General features: G+C 41.9%; 1 long non-coding RNA gene across 1 annotated transcript in view; it reads right to left on the reverse strand.

Moving 5' to 3' along the window:
* Positions 1-9,570: 9,570 nt before the first annotated feature.
* LOC134980440 (uncharacterized) overlaps positions 9,571-21,279 on the reverse strand; it is a 65,370-nt gene continuing 53,661 nt past the window's right edge. The window contains exons 2-4 of the long non-coding RNA XR_010190396.1: positions 11,129-11,199; positions 10,173-10,249; positions 9,571-9,655 (exon numbers count right to left, since the gene is read on the reverse strand). This is a non-coding gene — a long non-coding RNA (uncharacterized LOC134980440). The remainder of the gene's footprint in view (positions 9,656-10,172; positions 10,250-11,128; positions 11,200-21,279) is intronic.

A 21,279-nucleotide genomic window follows, 5' to 3' on the forward strand; every position in this document is an offset into this window, starting at 1 on the left:
CAGTGTCCGTTTACCATTGGCTGGCTATGTTATGTGTGTGATGATGCAGTATCTTGCCACACAGCTTAACCAATTAAAAACTTTGAATCATAGGCAGTAGGAGGGTTTGTTTTACAACCATTATAAAGCCAAGACCCACCCTTGCTTAGGTGTCATTTTGAGAACACTGCCACTGAGTGTGTCAGCGTGTATAATTTGGCTATCCGCACTGCAACAGAGACCACTAAACTTAGTTTGCTGTATTCCAGTGATTTGTGACAATAGGATATTTGTCTTCCCTGTTAAGGTAAATCCCTAGCTTTCCTCTAATTCTATCCTCAGAAGTTAGACTAAAATATAGTTAGTTTTAGACACACACACACACACACACACACACACACACACACACACACACTCTCTTTCTCTTTCTCTCTCTCTCTCTCTTTAATGATGTATCCTCTCCAAGATCTACATAATACCTCATAGCTTTTAAAAGTTTGGGTGTAACTTTTAATTCTGGGACAGACAGTTTAAAGGTGGCTGCTGCTTATATTTACAAAGTTCACTAACACAAGCTGCTATGTTTTTTTAAATAAACTCCTTCTGACACTAGAAAGCAGCAATCTATATTTATGTGTTCCATCCATCTTCAGGATACCCTCCACTACCCATCCCACACAGTAGCGGATCTTGCCACGGGCAAGCAGGACTTTTGCCCGGGGCACCGCCTTCCGGAGGGCGCTGGCGCCATCCGGAGGGCGCCGCACCGTGGCAAGATCCGCCACTGCTGCCCGCTGCGTCCGCCTCCGCTGCCCGCTGCCGTCCCCCTTCTGTGAAGGGAACTAGACGCTATGCGTCTAGTTTCCCTTCGTGGAGAGGACCTTTTGCTGTGCGGTGTGCGATGACGTCATCGCGCACCGCTCAGCATTCAAGCGGCGCTAGCAATGTACAGGGGGCGTAACTGACCACGCCCCCTGTATTAGGCCACACCCCTTTTCCTGCCCGGGGCGCAGAGCGCCCTTGAACCGGCCCTGATCCCACACTTCTCCCCTGCATCCATTCCAACCAAGCATCCAACCCTTACTGGGGCAGTTTCATCTGCTAGGCTTTGAAAATTAATCCAGTTTTGTGATAACATAGCTGTGTATATGCACCTTTACGCAGTCTGCTATTGATTGTCTGATAGTACGTCCCCAATTACAAAATGGCGCCGCTTCCTCTCCATGCTTGGCTGCCTGTCAGCATGCTAAAGACATTTAGCGTCACTGCGCAGATACACAGTTTTGTCATCCAAAACTTATCACATTGCAGAGCCCCGCAGAGTGTGGCTACTGTGTCTGAGCTAGCGCACACAGATCAGTACACAGGCTCGGGAAAAAATGAGGGAGGTGGTGACACAAATGGGACAATTACCATTCCCCGAGCATCATGGTCACATAAAATGTGGATCAAGACAATTATAATTTTTTTTAGATTTCAGGTTAGCGTTTGCCCGTTAATAAATTTAAATTCTTAAAACATGCCTTCATTCGTACACCCCCACACACACATACACTATGTTATACACTCCAAGTAAACACCCTAGTTAAGCCCGCCACTTTGTACAGTCCATAATGATTTAACGATGCTTAACCGGGGACGGATTTAGGAGATGTCGATCAGGGCTAAGTACCTCCTTATAACACAGCCACAGTGACGGCTAAGTGCAAGTGTAATCTATGTGCCCAGCGCTACACCTAGTCCCTCTGCAACAGGTGCTGCACCAGGACCCTATTTACCCAGTGCTGCACAGGACCCTATGTATCCAGCGCTCCATCAGGACCCTATGTTCCCAGCACTGCACACGGAGACTATGTTCCCAGCACTGCACACAGAGACTATGTACCCAGCGCTGCACCCGAAGACTATGTACCCAGCGCTCCACCCGAAGACTATGTATCCACCACTTTACCAGGACCCTATGTATCCACCACTGCACCAGAACCCTGTGTATTCACCGCTGCACCAGGACCCTGTGTATCCATCGCTGCACCAGGACCCTATGTAGCCACCACTTTATGATGACCCTATATATCCACCGCTGCACTAGGACCCTCTGAATCCAGCACTGAAACCAGATCTTTTTTTTTTTAAAGTAAGTTTTATTGGTTTATGTATTAAGAAACACAGAAGTATAAACGTTAGACAATATTTGTGGATCAACATAAGAGGTGCATAAAGTTAAGGCTGTACAAAAAAAGGAACAATATAAACACATACTAACAGCCCAGGTCGTAGTGATCCTTATTATCGAATAACATAGAAAGGTAATGGAAACTACGATGTAGTTACTGAAAGAGCAAAACGTGAAAAGAGGAGAAAGAAAGTAAGAGCAAGAGATAAGAAAGAGGAGAGGGGGGGTGGGAGCGTCGGCCAGACAAAGTTGGTCACTAGATCGAGTTCTGCTATCTATATAGAAAGTGGATCAGATGGTTGTCAATGGCGATTCAGCATTAAAGTGCGTCGTCCATGGCGTCCAAGTGCGTATAAAAGTGACTGATGTGTCATGAAGGGCAGCGGTGATGCGTTCCAACTTGTATGTGGTCCATATAGCATTAATGGTGGCGGGAAGAGTAGGGGGAGAGGTGGATTTCCAATTCGCTGCAATTTGGCCGTATTTAAAATGTGCTTGATAAGTTTTAATAGATGGCTCGGAGTGTCTGGAACTGGGCGTAAAAGTAGAGAGTAAGATGGGGAGTCTGGGATGACCACATCGGTGATTTCTAGTATTAGTTTATGAATTTGACGCCAGTAGCGGCGGGCAATCCCACAGGACCACCAAACATGCAGCATGGTTCCCCTCTGTCCACAAAGTCTCCAACATCTATCAGAACAGGAAGGGTAAATAGCCTGAAGTCTAGATGGCACAAGGTACCATCGGTAGTAAATTTTATAAGAGTTTTCTTTGATACGAACTGACAAGGAGCTCTTAGCAATTTCCTGTCTGATGTCAGCCCACTCCTCAATAGTCAAGGTCTCCCCTACATCTCGTTCCCACGCTATTTCATGAGACTCCTTCGCAGGAGAATTGTGTGATAGCAAGATTTGGTAAATGGCAGACAGCAAACCTTTTGTAGACCGTTGACCACAACATAAAGATTCAAATGTAGTTTTGGGTATAGAATGAGCAGTGTTACTTAGAGTAGAATAAAAGTGACGAATTTGCAGGAATTGATAGAAAGATGAGTGAGGAAGAGAGAAGCGTGATTGCAGGTCCGCAAACAAGGGAAATGAAGAAAGGGGTGCCAGATCAATCAGGAAAAGGACATTGTGAGAAGTCCAATGTTTAAAAGCAAGGTGGTTGGTACCTGGGGGGAACTTGGTATTGTTTCAGAGGGGGGTCAGCAACGGATTATAGGAACGAAGACGATAATAGCAGGTGCAGTGATCCCACACCGATAATGCAAAGCGCATCGTCTGCAACAAGAGAGACGAGGCCGGGCGGGAGCGAGGCGCACACCATAACAGGGTTGAAGGAGAATATACATTTATTACTTGAGCTTCCAAAAGCGTCCATAATCTCTGTTCAGGAGGTGAGTGCCAGAGAGCACAGGAGGCCAAGTGCGTGGCTCGATAATAGTTAATCAGGTCCGGCATACCGAGGCCCCCGGAGTCATGATGTTGCTGAAGTAGTCGTATCTTGACTCTGGGTTTCTTACCAGCCCAGATGAAGATCGATAGATCCCTTTGTAGATTCTTCAAGATTTTAGTCGGTATATGAATAGGGAGGGTCTGCCAAAGATATAGCAAACGCGGAAGTATATTCATTTTGATAGCAGCTGTACGCCCAAGCCAAGAGATAAAGAATTTGTTCCAGCCCCCAAGGTCGGTACGTATAGATGCGAATAGACGCGGGAAGTTGGCCGTGTATAGTGACGCGTGAGACTTTGTTAGGTAGATTCCTAGGTACTTAAGTTTAGTGTGTTGCCATTTAAACGGGTAAGAGGACTGAAGGAGGCGTAGGTCCCGGGGAGTCACGTGTATATCCAGGATTTCTGTTTTATCAGCGTTGAGTTTGTAATTAGATAGACGACTATAAGTTTGAATCTCCTCAAACAGGTGTTGTAAAGATATGAGTGGGTCAGTTAAAGTGAGAATGACGTCATCCGCATACAACGCTATCTTGAAGTCGTGGTTCCCTACCTTAATGCCCAAGATGTTGGTATTCAGTCTGATTTTGGCTGCCAAAGGCTCCATCACCAGAGCAAATAGCAATGGGGAAAGTGGGCAGCCCTGCCGGGTGCCATTTCTAATAGAGAGTGACGGGAAAACCAGACCGTTGATGAAAATGGAGGCAAAGGGATTATAGTAAAGTGAGGTGACGCCATTATAAAAGGCACCATGCACGCCCATGTTTTCCAAGGTTTGGCGGATAAAGGGCCATGCTACCCTATCAAAGGCTTTTTCTGCATCCAAAGCCACCACCAGGGTCGGAAGGGACTCCCGTTGAGAGAGGTGGATAAGGTTGATAAGCCGGCGAGTATTGTCCGCCGCCTGTCGATTAGGAATAAAGCCGACTTGATCCGGATGTACTAAGGTCGGTAGGAATGGGGCTAATCTATTCGCAAGAATTTTAGCGAACAACTTAAGGTCTGTATTTAACAATTAAATGGGTCTATAATTTGTAATTTCAAGCGGGTCACGGTCAGGTTTGGGTATAACGATAACGTTAGCCCTGGTGGTGGCTGCATCCAGGGAGCCTAGTTCCAGTAAAGAGTTGAATAACGAGTGAAGCATGGGGAGGAGTGGGTGCGCAAATTTTTTGTAATAGATGGCCGTATAGCCATCGGGACCTGGGGCGGACGAACGGCGCAACTGAGATATTGTGACCAGAATTTCCTCATTGGAGATAGGGGCGTTAAGCGTTTCTAGGTCTGAAGCAGAAAGTTTTGGTAAGCGACAGGTGGTGAGGTAATGTTGAGTGTTGGAAATGTGAGATGAATCAATATTAACAGGTGGAGGTAAGTTGTAGAGTGATTCATAATAATCATGAAATTACGAGGCCATAATTTTGGGGTCACAAGTCACGGATCCGTCAGAGCATTTCAGAGCGAGTATGCGGTTTTGTGTCCTTTTAGCTCGGAGGCGATGAGCCAACAAAGTGTCAGCTCTATCTGACTTTTCATAAAATTTCTGGCGGATCCATAGGAGTGATTTAACCGTTTTTTTCGTGAGAATTTGTGACAGCTGTCCCTTAAGTGAGAGGATCTTAGTGTAAAGACGCTTTTTCGGGAAGCGCTGGTGAAGAAGGGTTAGGGAAGTTAGTTCCGTTTCCAAGTCACGAATACGTTTAGTCTCTATTTTCTTATGTGCTGAGGCAAGATTAATAAGGAGGCCATGTAACGTTGCCTTATGAGCCTCCCATAACACTGCAGGAGAGATATCCGGAGAGCTATTTTCAGCACAGTAAGTCTGAATCATAGCGGTAATGTCGACAATGTTAGAGGGTTTAAGAAGAAGAGACTCCTGTAAACGCCATGTCCGAGGGGACGAAAGAGTATGAGGGACAGTAATGTCCAAGATAAGGGCGTAGTGGTCTGACCAAGTAGTGGGGATTACTAGGAGCGGGTAGGGCCTACAAAAGGAAGGGGTAGTGCCGCACAGGCAGCCCCTTCAGTGTGGGGGGTAACGATAATATAAGAGAATAATAATTAGAAAACCAGAACGTGTATAACAATAACTAAGACATCCTGCGGTCAAGCGCGAGGGTTTAGAAATAAACAGGTCATTACCTAAAAAGAGCAAATTGACTTCACGGCTTATCTAGGCAAACACATAACTAAATGACTACAGCGACAGCAGCTAGTTGCGGAGCGGGGAGAGAAAGAAAAAAAAAGGGGGGGGGACTTTTTTGAGAGAGCAAACAGAGTCACATAATAACATTTAGTGAATAACAGTAGCATGTGACAACGGGAGGCAGGTTAGGGGTGGTAATAAGTACGGATATATAGCCTGGGCCGGCCCCATGCTATTGAGTTCAATATTAGCCTTACCAATTCAAGGCACGGTAGACATTTTCCCCCTGGGTCCAGGCACGACCAACACCCATACGTCCCATAAATCTAACAGTCCGTAAAACAACATGAGCAATGTGCGTAAGGTGAAATATAAAAGAAAAGGGAGGGGTGGGGGTGGCAACTGTCCTGTAATCAGCAAAACATAGTTACGTGTCTGCAATCATCAAAGTGTCATGTTATTTAGTAGACCAATCCGGAGTCGGTGCCACAGGCCTTGGTGAAGATGTGGGAGTAAGTTGATTCCTGAGCTCGCCAGGTAGAGTATCAAAAATGCCAAGAGTCTTGAGGAGGTCGTAGCCCTGAGCAGGGGTTTTAATGGAGTGATGGGACCCATCTTTAGTCACGTGAAAAGGGAATCTCCATTTGTATTTAATAGAGTTAGTACGGAGGACTCTAGTAATCACAGCAAGGTCTCGACGTTTTTTGAGCGTAGAGGGAGCTAGGTCTTGATAAATTTGAAGTTGAGTGCCTGAGTAATCCACAGATTGGAGTTCCCGCGCGGCTGACATAACCTTTTCCTTAGATTTATAATAGTGGAATCGGAGGATGACATCTCGGGGTGGTTGGGATGGAGGAGGCCGAGGGCGGAGCGCTCTATGCGCTCTATCCAGAAGGAACAGGTCTTTCGGAGTCCCGGGGAGTAAATTCAGAAACAGGCCTTCCAAAAAACCCGGGAGGGCGTCCAAGGCAACGCTCTCAGGGATGTTACGGATCCTGATATTATTTCTCATGTTCCGGTTGTCCAAATCCTCTAGGTGGTCCTCATGCACGTCGACATCAGTGCGGAGGTCAATTAGCTCCTGTTCAAGCACGGCCTGATACTGACACACTTCGTCCACCTTACGTTCCAACGAATCCGTACGGGTGCCCAGGTCGGTCAGATCTTTTCTAAATTCCGCCAGCGCCGACCTCATTTCGGTTTGAATAGTTTTGGTCACAATAGAGACGATATCTTGGGTGGTGAGGGGAGCTCTTGGCGATGAAGCATCCTCCGAATCGGACATGCGTTCTGTAGTTGATGAGTTACGAGAAGTAGATCCAGCTTTCTCCCATGCCCGTAGAATGCTGGGTTTATTAGCAGCGTTTGACTTGCGATTTTTTTGCGACATAATAGAGCGGGAAAGTAGGTATCCAGAGTATCAACTCCACGTAGGAAATCTCAGAAGTATCCGGAAAATAATTTCGAGAGGCCTCGGCTAGAGCATTAGCTGACCCTCAAGCGCTAGGTGACCGCAGGATAGGCTAGGCTAGGGCAGGCATCATGGGCGCCATGAAGCGCTTCGCAGAACACGGGCCGCCATCAGTAGAGATTCACTGTGGAGTGGATTGAGGCGCCTCAGTGCCTCGGAGCCCAGGCCGACAAGGATCCAGTGGCAATTATAAAATGGCGGGCCAGTCAGCGGACCACTGCAGCGGCGGGGAGCCTCGTGTAGGGACCCGCCTTGTCACGCTCATGCACCCCCACGGCCGTAAGATAGTAGGCTGGCGGGGAGGGTATTACTTACCTCCTGCGCCCCCACTACGATAGACCGGGTATAAGGCGAGGGCCCAAGCAATCACCATCACCCCACTGAAGGGGGGGGTAGTAGAGCTGTTATTGCTTCGGGATCACAGCAAGGGGACAAGGGGGGATCACAGATGCTGCGACTGTGCCCTAATATGGGGGAGAGCTACAGTGAAGGCAGATTGCTGCAGTATGGAGGGCAGCACAAGTATGACCCCCCAGCTCCGGGGCGAACAGCCAGCCCCCGTCCCGTCCTACCAGTGATCCACAGTGGGTGCCCTGACAGTCGGAAGCCCCGGCCGCTAAGGAGAGAGCGCCGGGCTCGGGCGTTGCGAGCCGCTGACGGGTGATCCAGGCCGCTCGTCTCCGTCCCCAGGTAAGGCCGTGGCAAGATGGCGGCCGCACTCGCGTTGATCCCCGCTGCCCGGGGCTCCGGACGCCGACGTCCCGGGCTGCTGGGCATTCACAAGGGCAGCCAGACTAAGGTGGGGGTTTGATAATCCCTGCACAGGGCTTCAAGAGCATTGGGGAGTGGATCAGAGTGTCGGCGCAGCTCCGGGAGGTCAGGTCGGTACCCGTGGTTACTCCAGGCCCCGGCTTCAATCTGGGGAGAGGGCCGCAACCCGCAGGAGCGCTGAAAAGCACTCCCCGATTCCGCGGCGCCCCCCCAGACGATCCAAGCCAGCTGGAGTGCAGTGGGGGAGATGAAGGGACGTGGGTGGGTGACCCCGAGTGACTTATACAGGGCTTTTGGCAGGTTAGTGTGCAGGAGCTCCTGAGCTGCACGTCTGTCTCTTTTGGTAGCTAAGCCAAGCCCCCTGAAACCAGATCTTTTAGATCAAGTGCTGTAGTGTCTGAAGTGCATTCAAAATTGGAATTGGCTAATCGACCTAGATCTCGATATGATGAGAATATGGATTTTAGATTAAGATTAGAGTGTGCAAATATTCAACTGCAATCTTTGCAAGGACAGAATGAGAGCGATGAGGATGAAGCTTAAATATTAATGGTAATAACCCAATGTATCAAGATTGCATTCAAAGATTACTATATATAGTGTTATTAATAATTGTTATTTAATCTGTATTATTTTTAAAGAGTTTACCCATAGGGTACGTATTAGCAATACGAGTCAAATTCAACACCCTCAATAGGAAACAAAGTTAAGCCTACATCGAGTTTCTATTTGAATTATGTGTATGGTTTTACTCTCTTTTTTTTTTTTTTTTAACAGCAAAACTCGTGATTTTTTCTAGTGGACAGTCAAGAGGCAAAGACGTGAGCATACAGCCTTACCGAAGTGTTATAGGCTACAAGTTTAGACAGCAAAAGAGTGGAATCCAAGCAAAATGCTGGCATATAGCATAAAAGTCCTATTGTTTTATGAAGAGTCACAGAGCTCTGGAACAGGGTTAAATACAGTTGTAAAGGTGTGCAGCAGTGGGTAAGTTATTTGGACAAAGATCTTTTGTGAATGTATTTTCTGTAGGGTGTGTTGGTTGTTATATGATTTGTATCTCCATGGCCGCGGTGTATGGATGCTGGCGGAGGATCAACATACAACAAGCAGAAGGCCTGGAAGACAGATACTGTGGCATAGTCCATTTTTATCATGTGTGTAATATGGTGACAGGGGCTTTATTGTATGGGCAGATTATGATGACAGGTGCATTAATGTGTCTGTAATAATATGTGCACAAAATGTGTATATATATATATATATATATATATATATATACACACACACACACATACACACACACACACACACACATATACACATACTGTATATATACATACATACACACATATATTAATATTTGTTATACATTTAAAGAAAATTTTGGGGTTGGGGGGCCCATGATTATTTTGTCTGTCCTGTGATACAAAATTTATGATGGAAGCCATTTCTCCAGTGCATGTATATTGTTACCTTTCCTGTCGTTAATACCCACTATGGAGACATCTTCAGTGCGCTGAAGTTCTTGGGTCAGGATAAGCAGTTTAACTTTCATTCACTTACCTGTTTCACTTCCTTTTTAGTCATGTTGGACAAGGTTTTGGGAGACAGGGTCACGGAACAGAAGATGGAGGGATACAGAGGAATCCATGGTTTCTGGGTGAAAAAAGACACATCGATAATAGGAAGAGGCAGGCTGACATGAAAAATTATTATTAATAATTTAATTTAGCTTAACAATGTGTTTATTTTTTATTTATATTTTAACTGCGTTTTCATATTAATTTAGTAATATTTGAATAAATTAACAATCTTAACATTTAGGTATGTTTAATATACATATTACACTATTTAGAGAGAGAGAGAGAGAGATATTTGATGGCATAAACCATCTGGCCACTTGATGCTGTCATAATTTCCTATGTTTCTCTTAAATACATACACGCTTGAATTTCCCAAATATTGTGTCACTTCAGTTTTAGGGTGCTGTGACTATGAGGGTTTAAAAATATTAAAGGAAACAGTTATTTCAATGAGTATAACTTTGAATTTATTGATGTGAACTTTGAAAATTACAACTTATTTTAAAAATGTATATATATATTTAGAAAGCAATTTAACAAAATAAAACATATGTATCTGTAATATACAATAATAAGAATAATATCACCACATCAGATGATGGTATGTAGGATCAAAATGGTCTTCCTAGTCTTTGGTGGTGAGGCATTGTTGATCAAGTTTGTTTTCCTGTATTTCAAAAACATAATACATTGTGTGCACAAACAATGATGATTTATTAAAACAACATTAAATCGTATTTTTTGTTGTGTTTTTAATATGGTAATGTCAAAATATAGAAAATGTGTTTTGAACAGTTTTTAATATAAGGGTAATCATATTTTACTTGCCTTTCACAATTTATAAGGTTTAATTCACAAACATAGTCAGAAATTATGCAGTAACATCACTATCATATAATTTAGTTGTTTAATATATCTGTAGAAAAACACTGTCTATAAAGCAGCTGTGGAAATACAAGTGCCAACCTGACCTGACACAGTTTTATATTAACGAATGTAAAAAATGAAAGATTATTATTTGTGATTTTTTTAAAACATATTGAGATGCACATAGTAAAAAGATTTGCATAATAAGAAAATAGTGAAATATATGTTAATTTTCAAATAAATAGATACACTTTACTAATATTTAATATTTAAGTAATATGAACAATACAGATTGAAGAATTATTAAGCATTTTAAAAAGTGAAGATGTGGTCAAGTGTAGTTTTTGCCTATGTAAACCATTCCACTGCTGTGTATAATTTATAAGATTACAAATCATATACAGAATGTTAATACGATGATGATTGGCTGCCATGGACAATTTCTTGATTGAAATACTTAAATGCTCTTTTCACTGCTTAATTCATCTGAATCAATATCATTTTATAATTATAGTAAAAAAAAGTACAATCATTTTGGAATATATATATTTTTGGAATTATATGTGTGTAAATGGATTTTAAATAAATATGTTAATTATAGCTATGTAAAAAGTTTTAAGGTACATGACAAGCGGATTAATATTGCAATTATAATAATTGTTTAAATAAGTATAATTACCTCAAAACAAAGTAATGAAGAGAAAAAATTCTTCTTTGGCTTGCAGACGATTGGAAGGTCCTAACAGTTAACTAGTTAATGTAATAAAAAAAATATTAATTATTAGTACTGTGTAAATTTAAATCTTTGTTTCTAATAGCTGATTAAGGTACGTAAATAGAGGATAAATATTAAAATTCTAAAAATGTTTAAATAAGTATAATTACCTCTAAACAAAGTAATGAGGAGACAAATTCTTCTTTGCGTGCAGACGATTGGAAGGTCATAACAGTTAACTAGTTCATTTAATAAAAAAATAAATTATTAGTAATGTATACATTTAAATCTTTGTTTATAATAGCTGATATGCATTTTGAACTGAATAAAACAATATACCAATATTATAGTGCCCAATTTTTTTCTTCAAAATATACTATACTACAGTATGTTATTATTTTTAAGCTAACATATATTAATTATAATTGAGTTATTTAATATTAATAGAAGGGGTAAATTGCTAGTTTGGAGGGTGTGGTGTAAAGGCCCGTACACACGGTGAGATTCGGGCTATGCCTGATTCTCACTATGTGACAGGGGTCTAGGTCAGCACACAGTCAGTATCGCAAGCACATAATGAGTGTGCTTGCGATACTGACTATGTGCGATTTTGGCTGTGTCAATTTTGACTATCTCTTCTATAGAGATAGTCAAAATTGACTTGCCTGCACAGGCTATCTATTCTTGTGATGCCGACCACGCGGGACCACGCATCGGCATCGAATCGGGATCGCGAGGTGACTTTTCACCTTGCGATCTGCACTGACTTTTATATAGTCAAAATCATAAGAAAAAACTCACCGTGTATACACACCATAACAAAGTATGATTGGTTGATAAAAATTATTATATTTATTCAGAAACAATTACTAGTATAATTAATATGTAGAACTACGTTAAAAAAAATGTTTACACATAAACTACAAATAATAATAATTTAAATTTTATTTAACGACAGTTATGTCATAAGGAATAGGCCAGGGTTACACAACCTGTGTCTCCAACAGCTGTGGAACTACACAACCCAGCATGCCCTGAAACATTTCTTTGAGTATACTAATACCAAAACTGTGGTAGTTCATGCTGGGATGTGTAGTTACACAAAAGTTGGTGAGCCAAAGGTTGCCTAACCATGGCATAGTCCAGGCTCTCCACCTGCTTTGGAACTACACATCCCAGGATGTCATGCCACATTTTTAGAATATCCCAAACAGCAAACCTGTGGTAGTGCATGCTGGGATGTGTAGTTCCCATGAAGTTGGTGAGCCACAGGTTGCCTAACCATGGCCTAGTCCAGGTTAGGCAACCTGTTGCTGTCCACTTGCTTTGGAACTACACATCCCAGCATGCCCTGCCACATTTTTAGAATATACTAACAGCAAACATGTGGTAGGGCATGCTGAGATGTTTATTTCCACAGCAGATGGAGAGCCACAGTTTGTTTATCCCTGGATTAGGCAATAAAAGGACCTACCCCTTGCAGTCAAAGTACTAGTGACTACATGCTGGAACAAAAAAGGGATAAATATTGTCACAACGCTGCCGGCCAATTCTACAAATACGCCAATTTGAGAATTGCCATATGCAACGTGGGGGTCACTTTTGCCACCAGCAAGAGGAAATTTGCATCTAAAATCAAGGCAATGTAGCCTACGCTTCTACCTGTCACACACACTGCAATACTTAGAAAAGTAGGTGGACGTGGACCACACGAGGACTTGGTTCATTAGAATTACATGATCAGAACTAAAAATTAGATATTTAATTTCAATAATACTTCAGAGCTTTAGTTACAAAAGGGTGTTACAAAATTTATTAAGTATATTTTAAAAACACACACAGTTTCTGGTATGATCTCAATAAATGAAAAGAAATAAAAAATACAGAAAACCTAACTCCCTTAAACGAACTTAGGTGGTTCTTCTGTGGGGGAGTTTCACAGAATAGCCCTGGTCATCTCCAATGTATATTTGAGTCCTCAAGAGATGCACTCTCTGTTTACCCGTGAGAGTCACAGATATAGTCCCCAGCTCTAGCAAGGGATTTTTAACCACTTCCCTGCTGGACACTAAACATACACCATTTTATACATACTGTTGGTGCTTGGCAACAGGCAGAGGGGAGGGTGTGTAGTCCAAAGGCATTGAAATCTCCTTCAAAGAGAGTGAGGTCTGTGGGGATCTGTACCTTGTGACCCCTGGACAGCTTTATGACTAGCCAGGAAGCTTAGTGGCTTAGTTATCTAAACATGTGGACTGCTTTTACTTTCCATCAGGTAATTGAGTCGGCCACCTCCCTCTTATCAGGGGTTATAACCCATGGTCTGGTCATTGCACATGTCATTGCTTTCATCACTAACATTAGGGTCTGTAGATCTCCCACAACCTATATGTATGGAGGTTAAACGCAGGACATTGCCTGTCAGACATTTTGTCACCTCTAAGCTGAAAGAATACAAAATTATATATATATACAGTCACTTGAAAACATCATTGCTGATTATTTCTGCAGGTAATCACCACACCTTAGATCAAATATAATTTGTGATTCTCCTTTCTACATTTAAACATAACAAATGTGTTTTGATGTTTTAAAATATAGGACAGCTTGTAAAGTTTGTAAAGGTGTTTCATAAAGCATTATATAATTTTTATAATTGCTGAATATTAGTAAAATTTATGTTAAACATACTAAAGGGAAACTTTAACTAAAACATTAAATTGGTGACATACTGTATTAATCTAAAATGGTAAACCATTTTATATATTCAAATTTTAAATATAGCTTTAGATATTACCAAGATGTATATTTTAGAATGGAAAACAGAATGCAGAAATTAATTGAATAATAGTAATTTTATAACATTTTAAATAGTCTATTTAACAGTAATGATAGGATACCGAAATCCAATATGTAAAAAGTAAGGTTTTTTTTTTATATTTTTTATTTTGTATTTTAAACTATTTAAAAGTCAACAAATACAAAAAAGCCATGGGAAATATGAAACTTAATTTGGAACTGAAAGTAGGGCAATATTTAAAAACTTTTGCAAATTACTCCAGCTTGAGATGGAAGGCAATGGCATGCAGAAATTCCATCAAATCAATGCAACCAAGTTGTGAAAAACATTTCTGGAGTGCATCTTCTCGAGTTGTATTTTCACGTTTAGCGGGTGTTCAGACAACATTACAGGTAACTTTTTCAATCATGTTGGTGGTCACTTGTGCAGATATGAGATAAATTTGTAGACTCCAAATTTTTCTCTCTCCCAGGAGAATGTTCCATCTCCTGTGACATCCTTCCAAATTATTTTGTGTTCTTGGAATCCCACCAAGCATATTGTCATGCACTGACCACATGCATGGTGGAAAAAGTGGGGCAGATCTGTTTTGACTTCTGGAACGTTCTCTAAGCCGACTCAATATATAGGTCTCCTCAAAATATGTGACTAATGGTGCAGCATTAGGAGGCATTTCTGATTTTAATTGTTCAAATGCAGGAGCGATTTTGTCTGCAGGGAGGAAGGCAAGGACCTGAAGGTGCCTAAGTTTCATTGCAAATCCATGACCACGTCCATATTGCACTGATAAGCCACATGATTAAATTTTTCACCTCAGATTTTGACCAAAATGGAACAAGCAACACTTATGGGTGGTGCTTGGAAAAACGTGTTTAGCTGCTTGTATTGCAGCATTTTCAAAATCAGTCAATATGTACAATGGAGAAAATTGGATATCATACTCCTGGCCATAATCCTGTAGGTCTTCTAAAAATCCGGTTTAAACATACCTCACTTTTGCTACTAAGCAATCCATAGACCAGTCAGACACAGCATTGTGTACTACCATCTGTCTAAATTTGTCTAAATACGGTTGGACACGTTTTGAAAGTGCCAACCATTACCCAATACGGTGCCTCATGAAGATTCCTCAAGTTAGCTTCTGTACTGAATAATAGTGTTCTTTCATTGTGGAAAGTACTGTACGTTTTATCCCATCAATATATTCCAAATGACATGGGATAGCAATATCATCCAGTGTAGTTGGTTCATGTGGGCAATCCTCTCTCCTTACCCTTTTGACAAGTTTACGGAGGGATTCACTGTTTGGAAGACAGGCAGCACTGGTAGAGGGCATTTGTGCAGTACCTGCTTGAATTATAACAGATGGAGGGTCATTGGTATCCTGTGCACGTTGCTTTATTGATGCCTTGGAAATGGCAACATCTGTTTTTTCTGCCTTGGGAGTATGAGTATGTTCTCCGTGAGTATTCAGTTGGTGCTATCCTGCAATGATGGTCGTCTTTGCAAAGCATGGACAAGAGCCAGTCTTCCTCTCTGTGCAGTGCCAATAGACAACATCACCGTGCTGCTTGTTTTTAGGCAAAAGATATCAATCGATGTTTAAGACCATTCCTCTTTGACAAGGAACCAAATGACATAAAGGTTCATCAGCCATTGTTGAATAAATACAGAAGAGTACTTGATCGGAATGCTGGATGAATGTCGATTATGTACACCTGTGCTAGGAGTACCTTTTTTTAGGATTTTTAATAGGGAGGAAAGTTAAAATAAATTAAAATGTAACCAATGAAAATGTTGTACTTTGAAAGAGTGTTTTAAAAAAAAATACAATCAGAAATGCGGTGGGAGTGGGCTGTTGATTGAATTTAAATAACATAGGATTATTAGGAGACATGCTGATGCTAGTCTACTATATTATTTTTTTGGGGGAATAGAGATGTATCATGAAGATATGGAGGGTGCCGTCATCCAATTGCTCATAGGCTGGAATGAGACTTGTAGCGACATGCACTAGAGGAGACTAGGAATACCTATTAGCGGGTGGTAGAGTCTCATTTGAGGTGCATAACGGGGTGCAAGGGGGTGCTGAGAAGACTAGGAGTGGGTGTGCAGAAATAGAGGGGTGCGCAGGGAAAGGGGACTAGTGTACCATGCAGGGGAGGTTCATGGCAGTGGGCAAGGGCGTAGCTACCATAGGTGCAGGGAGTGCAGCTGCTATGGGGCCCAGAGCTGAGAAGGGCCCACCAGTCATAGTTGCCTACCCTCCCGCATCAGTGCGGCATCTCTTGTTGCCATGGAAACATCCACAAATCCCCCATATTCTTCCTCCCCAGGCGCAGCATAACAGCCGGGGGAGGGAGTCCCAGGAGACATCACTTGCCGGGCTGAGGCTCCGACCAGTGAGCTTAGCTGAGTGCTGGAGTAGGGGAGGAAAGGGCTCATGTGTTTCCTGTTGCTGGTCACTGGTGTGATCCACCCACAGCACAGATTCAATGCCTGCAGGTACGGGTTGCAGCCACATGAAAAAGATAGTTTAGTAGTAGTGGGCTCTCAGTCCCTCTCTGTGTCTGTCTCTCTCCCAGCTATACCCCTGCATTATACAGAGAGCAGAGGGAGAGATAATACAGAGCAGCGTGTGGATCAGAAGTCACTGTCAGCAGGGAGAGGTAGTTTTACAATGTAGCCATGACATGTCTTCTCCAAGTCTGGACACGCCCACTCAGCCCTGGTTTTCTGATTAAACTTAACACTGGAGTGATGCCGGGAGAAGGAAGCTAATACTATGCAAGATCCACAGCAGATGCCTACCTATCTCTCTGTACCTCAGGTTCACATAGGAGATCCGCTCTCATGTTACAGTATTCATTACCTTGCACATGGTATGAAGTGGCCATCACCAGTACACTATACTGAGGGTATTTCTGGAATCTTTCATGTATATTTTAAACTTTTTGAGTCAACTGCAAATTCTATGCACCTGGATATTTCTGTATGCACATGTCTGTTAATGCTATGTTAGACAATTGTCATTCTATTTACTGTATATATACCAGGTAAAGGACTCCATCAGGTATCCTCCTATCAGTAGGGTTGTTTGTATTTGTACAACTGTACAGTTTAAGATAGGCTCAAAATTGAAGGAACCTGCCAGTGTCTGTTTCATTAGGGATACACCCAATATACAGGTTGAGTATCCCTTATCCAAAATGCTTGGGACCAGAGGTATTTTGGATATCGGATTTTTCCGTATTTTGGAATAATTGCATACCATAATGAGATATCATGGTGATGGGACCTAAATATAAGCACAGAATGCATTTATGTTACATATACACCTTATACACACAGCCTAAAGGTAATTTAATGCAATATTTTTAATAACTTTGTGTATTAAACAAAGTTTGTGTACACTGAGCCATCAAAAAACAATGATTTCACTATCTCAGTCTCACTCAAAAAAGTCAGTATTTCGGAATATTCCGTATTTCTGAATATTTGGATATGGGATACTCAACCTGTATATTATTTTAAATGTAACCTTTATCATGCTGAGGGACAGGTATTACTCAAACTTTGTGGTATAATTGACTGACACTGTATTGTATCCGAATTAGTGCCCTGTACACTTACATTATTTATTTCATCACAAATTCGTGCTGCCCACTGTTCCTGTTGGTTAACCTGCCAATGTTTGGAGCCCTCATGTATGAAACATGATGAATATATTGGGTGGTATGTAATGGAGACCAAGTTCACCCAACGTGTGGGATGCCTGCTGAACTTGGGCTTTTTTTAATGGGGCAAACATTTTCAAGGCATGGTTTAGCCTTGTAAATAATTGCCTCTTTAAAAAAGTCTGAGTTTATCCAGTATTCCGCATGTCTGGCAAACTCGGACTCCATTACATCCCGCCCATTGTATGTGTGACAAATGGTCTGTATTCTAACATTTGTACTTTTTATTCATGAGTCTGTATTATTGTTCTGATCTATGATCAATTGTTTAAGAAGTGTAAGCTTTATACTGCATTGTGGAATTGTTTATATAATGAACAATAATAGTAATATTTAGGAGAATCATAGGTGAACAATTCTCATATTTATCCACAAAACACAAAGCACCATGGATGTAAATGTATTTAATTTTTTTTTTTTAAACATGTTGTACCCGTTCTGTTACATGGCAGCAGTGCTTTCATTCCCACTGCCTCAGGTTTCATATCAATAGAGATAAGGGGTACAAGTAATAAGGTCCAAGTTGCTGGAGGTCTGGGATTTCACCTGAGGATTTTTAAAGCAGCAATCATTTACATGGCAAAACAAACCTGCTTTTGCCTTGTAAATGATTGCCGCTTTAAAACTACGGGCATTCTCGGATGAAATCCCGCACCTCAGGCAACTTGGACCCCGTTACCTTTACCACAATGTCAGACTCTTTGCTGGTAGATCCAGTTATGGGTCTGCTTCTGACTTGGACGCAATGCCAATGATCATGTAAATTAGTGATTTTTTTTTTTGCGACTGCACATGCCACCCCACTGGCAGCATGCTACATTTAGTACTTTAGATTTCACCTGCCACTGCAGGATACACTCCTGAGTGTCAAAAGAAATGTCTATAGGTCGAGCTAGACACACTCCTTCTACTGCTACCTATAATCTCCCTGAAATCAGTTTTCAAAATGAGGCAAGAATGGACCACCTTCCATGGCAAAGTTACATGTGTTATATACATTTTTCGCCATTGGGTGGTACGTAGGGGTCCTTTCAAACTTTTTCCTTTGGTACGTAGGGGTCCTTTTAAACTTTTTCCTTGGGGCCTAAAATATATCTAGGTATGCCCCTGGACTTAAAAAAGAAGAAAAGTGACTGATTGCGCTATTTCTCCAGGTGCGTATATGAATAAAAACACGTGTTTTTCACTTCTCTGGTGTTTATTTTAGTACAAACGTTATATCTCATACAACAATATAATAAAAAAAAATTAAGTATGCATACTCATTAGGGGCACATTCTAAAAAATTATTTTATAATAATAAAAATGATGATATTTCTCTGTTTTAGACATCCAGTGCTCAAATCTATCAGAGACAATTAATAGTTACACTCCTGGATTAAAATGCAACATGATTTATGTATCCACAACGTTTAAACGGTGATTTTCCAAGGTGAAAACTCAGTTCTCTGTTTAAAGACACAGTTTCCACAACATTGAATATTGCTTATCTTCGTTGTATTAGAACTCAGTCTTTAGCATAGGACCACAGTTCTCATTCATATAATTGCAAAGTCCATAGACTGACAGTTTCTAAATTGAGCCGCTTACCACCGTGTCCGTGGATGCAGACGTGATGGGGAGATCCTCGCCGTGCACAGCGATGCTGGTTTGCTTTCCTTCTCCCCGTCCATCCTCCGTGGTGGTAGCGGTGCTGGATGGTTTCTAACCCTCAACGTGAGTGGGGCCGCTTGTATGTGGACAATTTTCAGAATAGACTCTCCACCTTGCTAGCCGCGTCTCCTTTGATTGCAGTTCAGCTGGAGCGGCAGGTGTGTAAGAGGTCTCGTTGGTTGTCCTTAGCTCCCAATCCGGCAGGGTTGATCCCAAACAATGTCGCTGATCACTTGGCAGGGTGAAAGGCAATTCTCTAACGCGTTTCGCACACAGGTGCTTCCTCAAAGATGCCCCTGGACTTGCTCATTGTAGTGTGGTATAAAATGAACTGGAGGGCATTTTAATGTTATATAAAATAAACCGGGGCACTGTAATGAGGCACAATATAAACGGGGAGCACTATATATCATAATGTGAATTGGGGGTACTGTGCGGCATAATGTGTACTGGCAGCTCTGAAATGTGACATAGGGTGAACTTAAGCACTACTGCAATTCATAAAAGAAACTAGGGCACTACTGTGGGGCATAACATTAAATAAGGCTCTGCTATGGTTATGAAAATGAACTAGGGCACTATTTTATAGGGCAAACATTAACAACTGCTGCAGAGAAGTGTCTCTCTGGAAGCATTGGGACGGGGGCCCCTTGAAAATGTTGCTATGGAGACCACAAACTTCTGGATACGCCACTGGCAGTGGGTAAATGTGTATGGGCAATTAGTGGTCAACCTTGGATTTGTAGTTCCATGCTTTGGTGGAGAGTCGGGCGGAGCAGGCTATTAGCCGGGGTGGCGTCTTATTCAAGCCGCCTAATGTGGTGCAAGGGGGGTGATGGGAAGACTAGGAGTGGGCGTCCAGAAATAGAGGGGTGTGCAGGGAAGGGGGACTAGTCTACCATGCAAGGAAGGCTCATGGCAGTGGTTAAATGTGTATGGGTGATTAGTGGTCAACCTTGGACTTGTAGATCCACACTTTAGAGGAGAGTATTATAGTTGGGTATTAGCGGGGGTAGCGTCTGAGTCAGGAAGGATTTGGGGGTTGTAGGGGGGTGATGACTATAATGAAGGTTCATAGAATAGGGAGTGCAGAAATTTATATTTGTAGCTAGGTGGCAGGTCTATTAACTTTTATATATTTTCTTCTTTTTTTTATGATGCGTATAAAATAAATAGGATCATTTGGTGTTGTGAAAAATATGGGACATGTAGTTCAGTGATGATCAATCAGACGTTTTGACAGGAGAGACATTGGGTCTAGAGTAGACAATAAGTGGTGATCTTTATGTGCTTCTGTGATTAGTGAGGTGTTTTGATAGAAGAGACGTGCAGTCTAGAAATAGGGGTGTAAGGGAGACATAGATCATAATTGGTTTGTTTCAGATAGAAGTTAATTGTATTAACCTTAGAATTAGTCAAGGTTAACTGGACCCTACATGACGATAGTGTGATGTGTACGTGTGAAATCTGTATGCACATGTCTCCACATATAAAAAATAAATACGCTGGCTATGGAGAATAATGTAGCTTATTAAAAAATAGGTACGGCCTGGGCACCTGAACAATGGATCACACAGGAAACTGTGCTCTGACACTGGAGCTTGTAATCTCTCCTACTCCATCTCCATGGTGACATACAGCACGTCGGATGGACACCCATTATTTCATGTTGATTATTATTTTGTAAGTGTTTATGTTGTCGACCTGTTTGTAATCAAACAATGTTATGTCTGTTTGTATTCGGTCGACCTTTGTGTTTGTCGATGAATGTATTTTATGTCTATTTGTTTGTCGATGTGTTTGTTGTCGTTCAGCGTCATGCCTATGTTGTATTCAGTCGACCTTTTTATTTGTCTATGCTTCTGTTGTTAATTTGTTATTTGTCAATGTCATGTTTGTCGATATACTGTGCGTCTGGGTTATTT

The sequence above is a fragment of the Pseudophryne corroboree genome, chromosome 12 (assembly GCF_028390025.1).
Source record: "Pseudophryne corroboree isolate aPseCor3 chromosome 12, aPseCor3.hap2, whole genome shotgun sequence".
Classification (NCBI taxonomy): Eukaryota; Metazoa; Chordata; class Amphibia; order Anura; family Myobatrachidae; genus Pseudophryne; species Pseudophryne corroboree.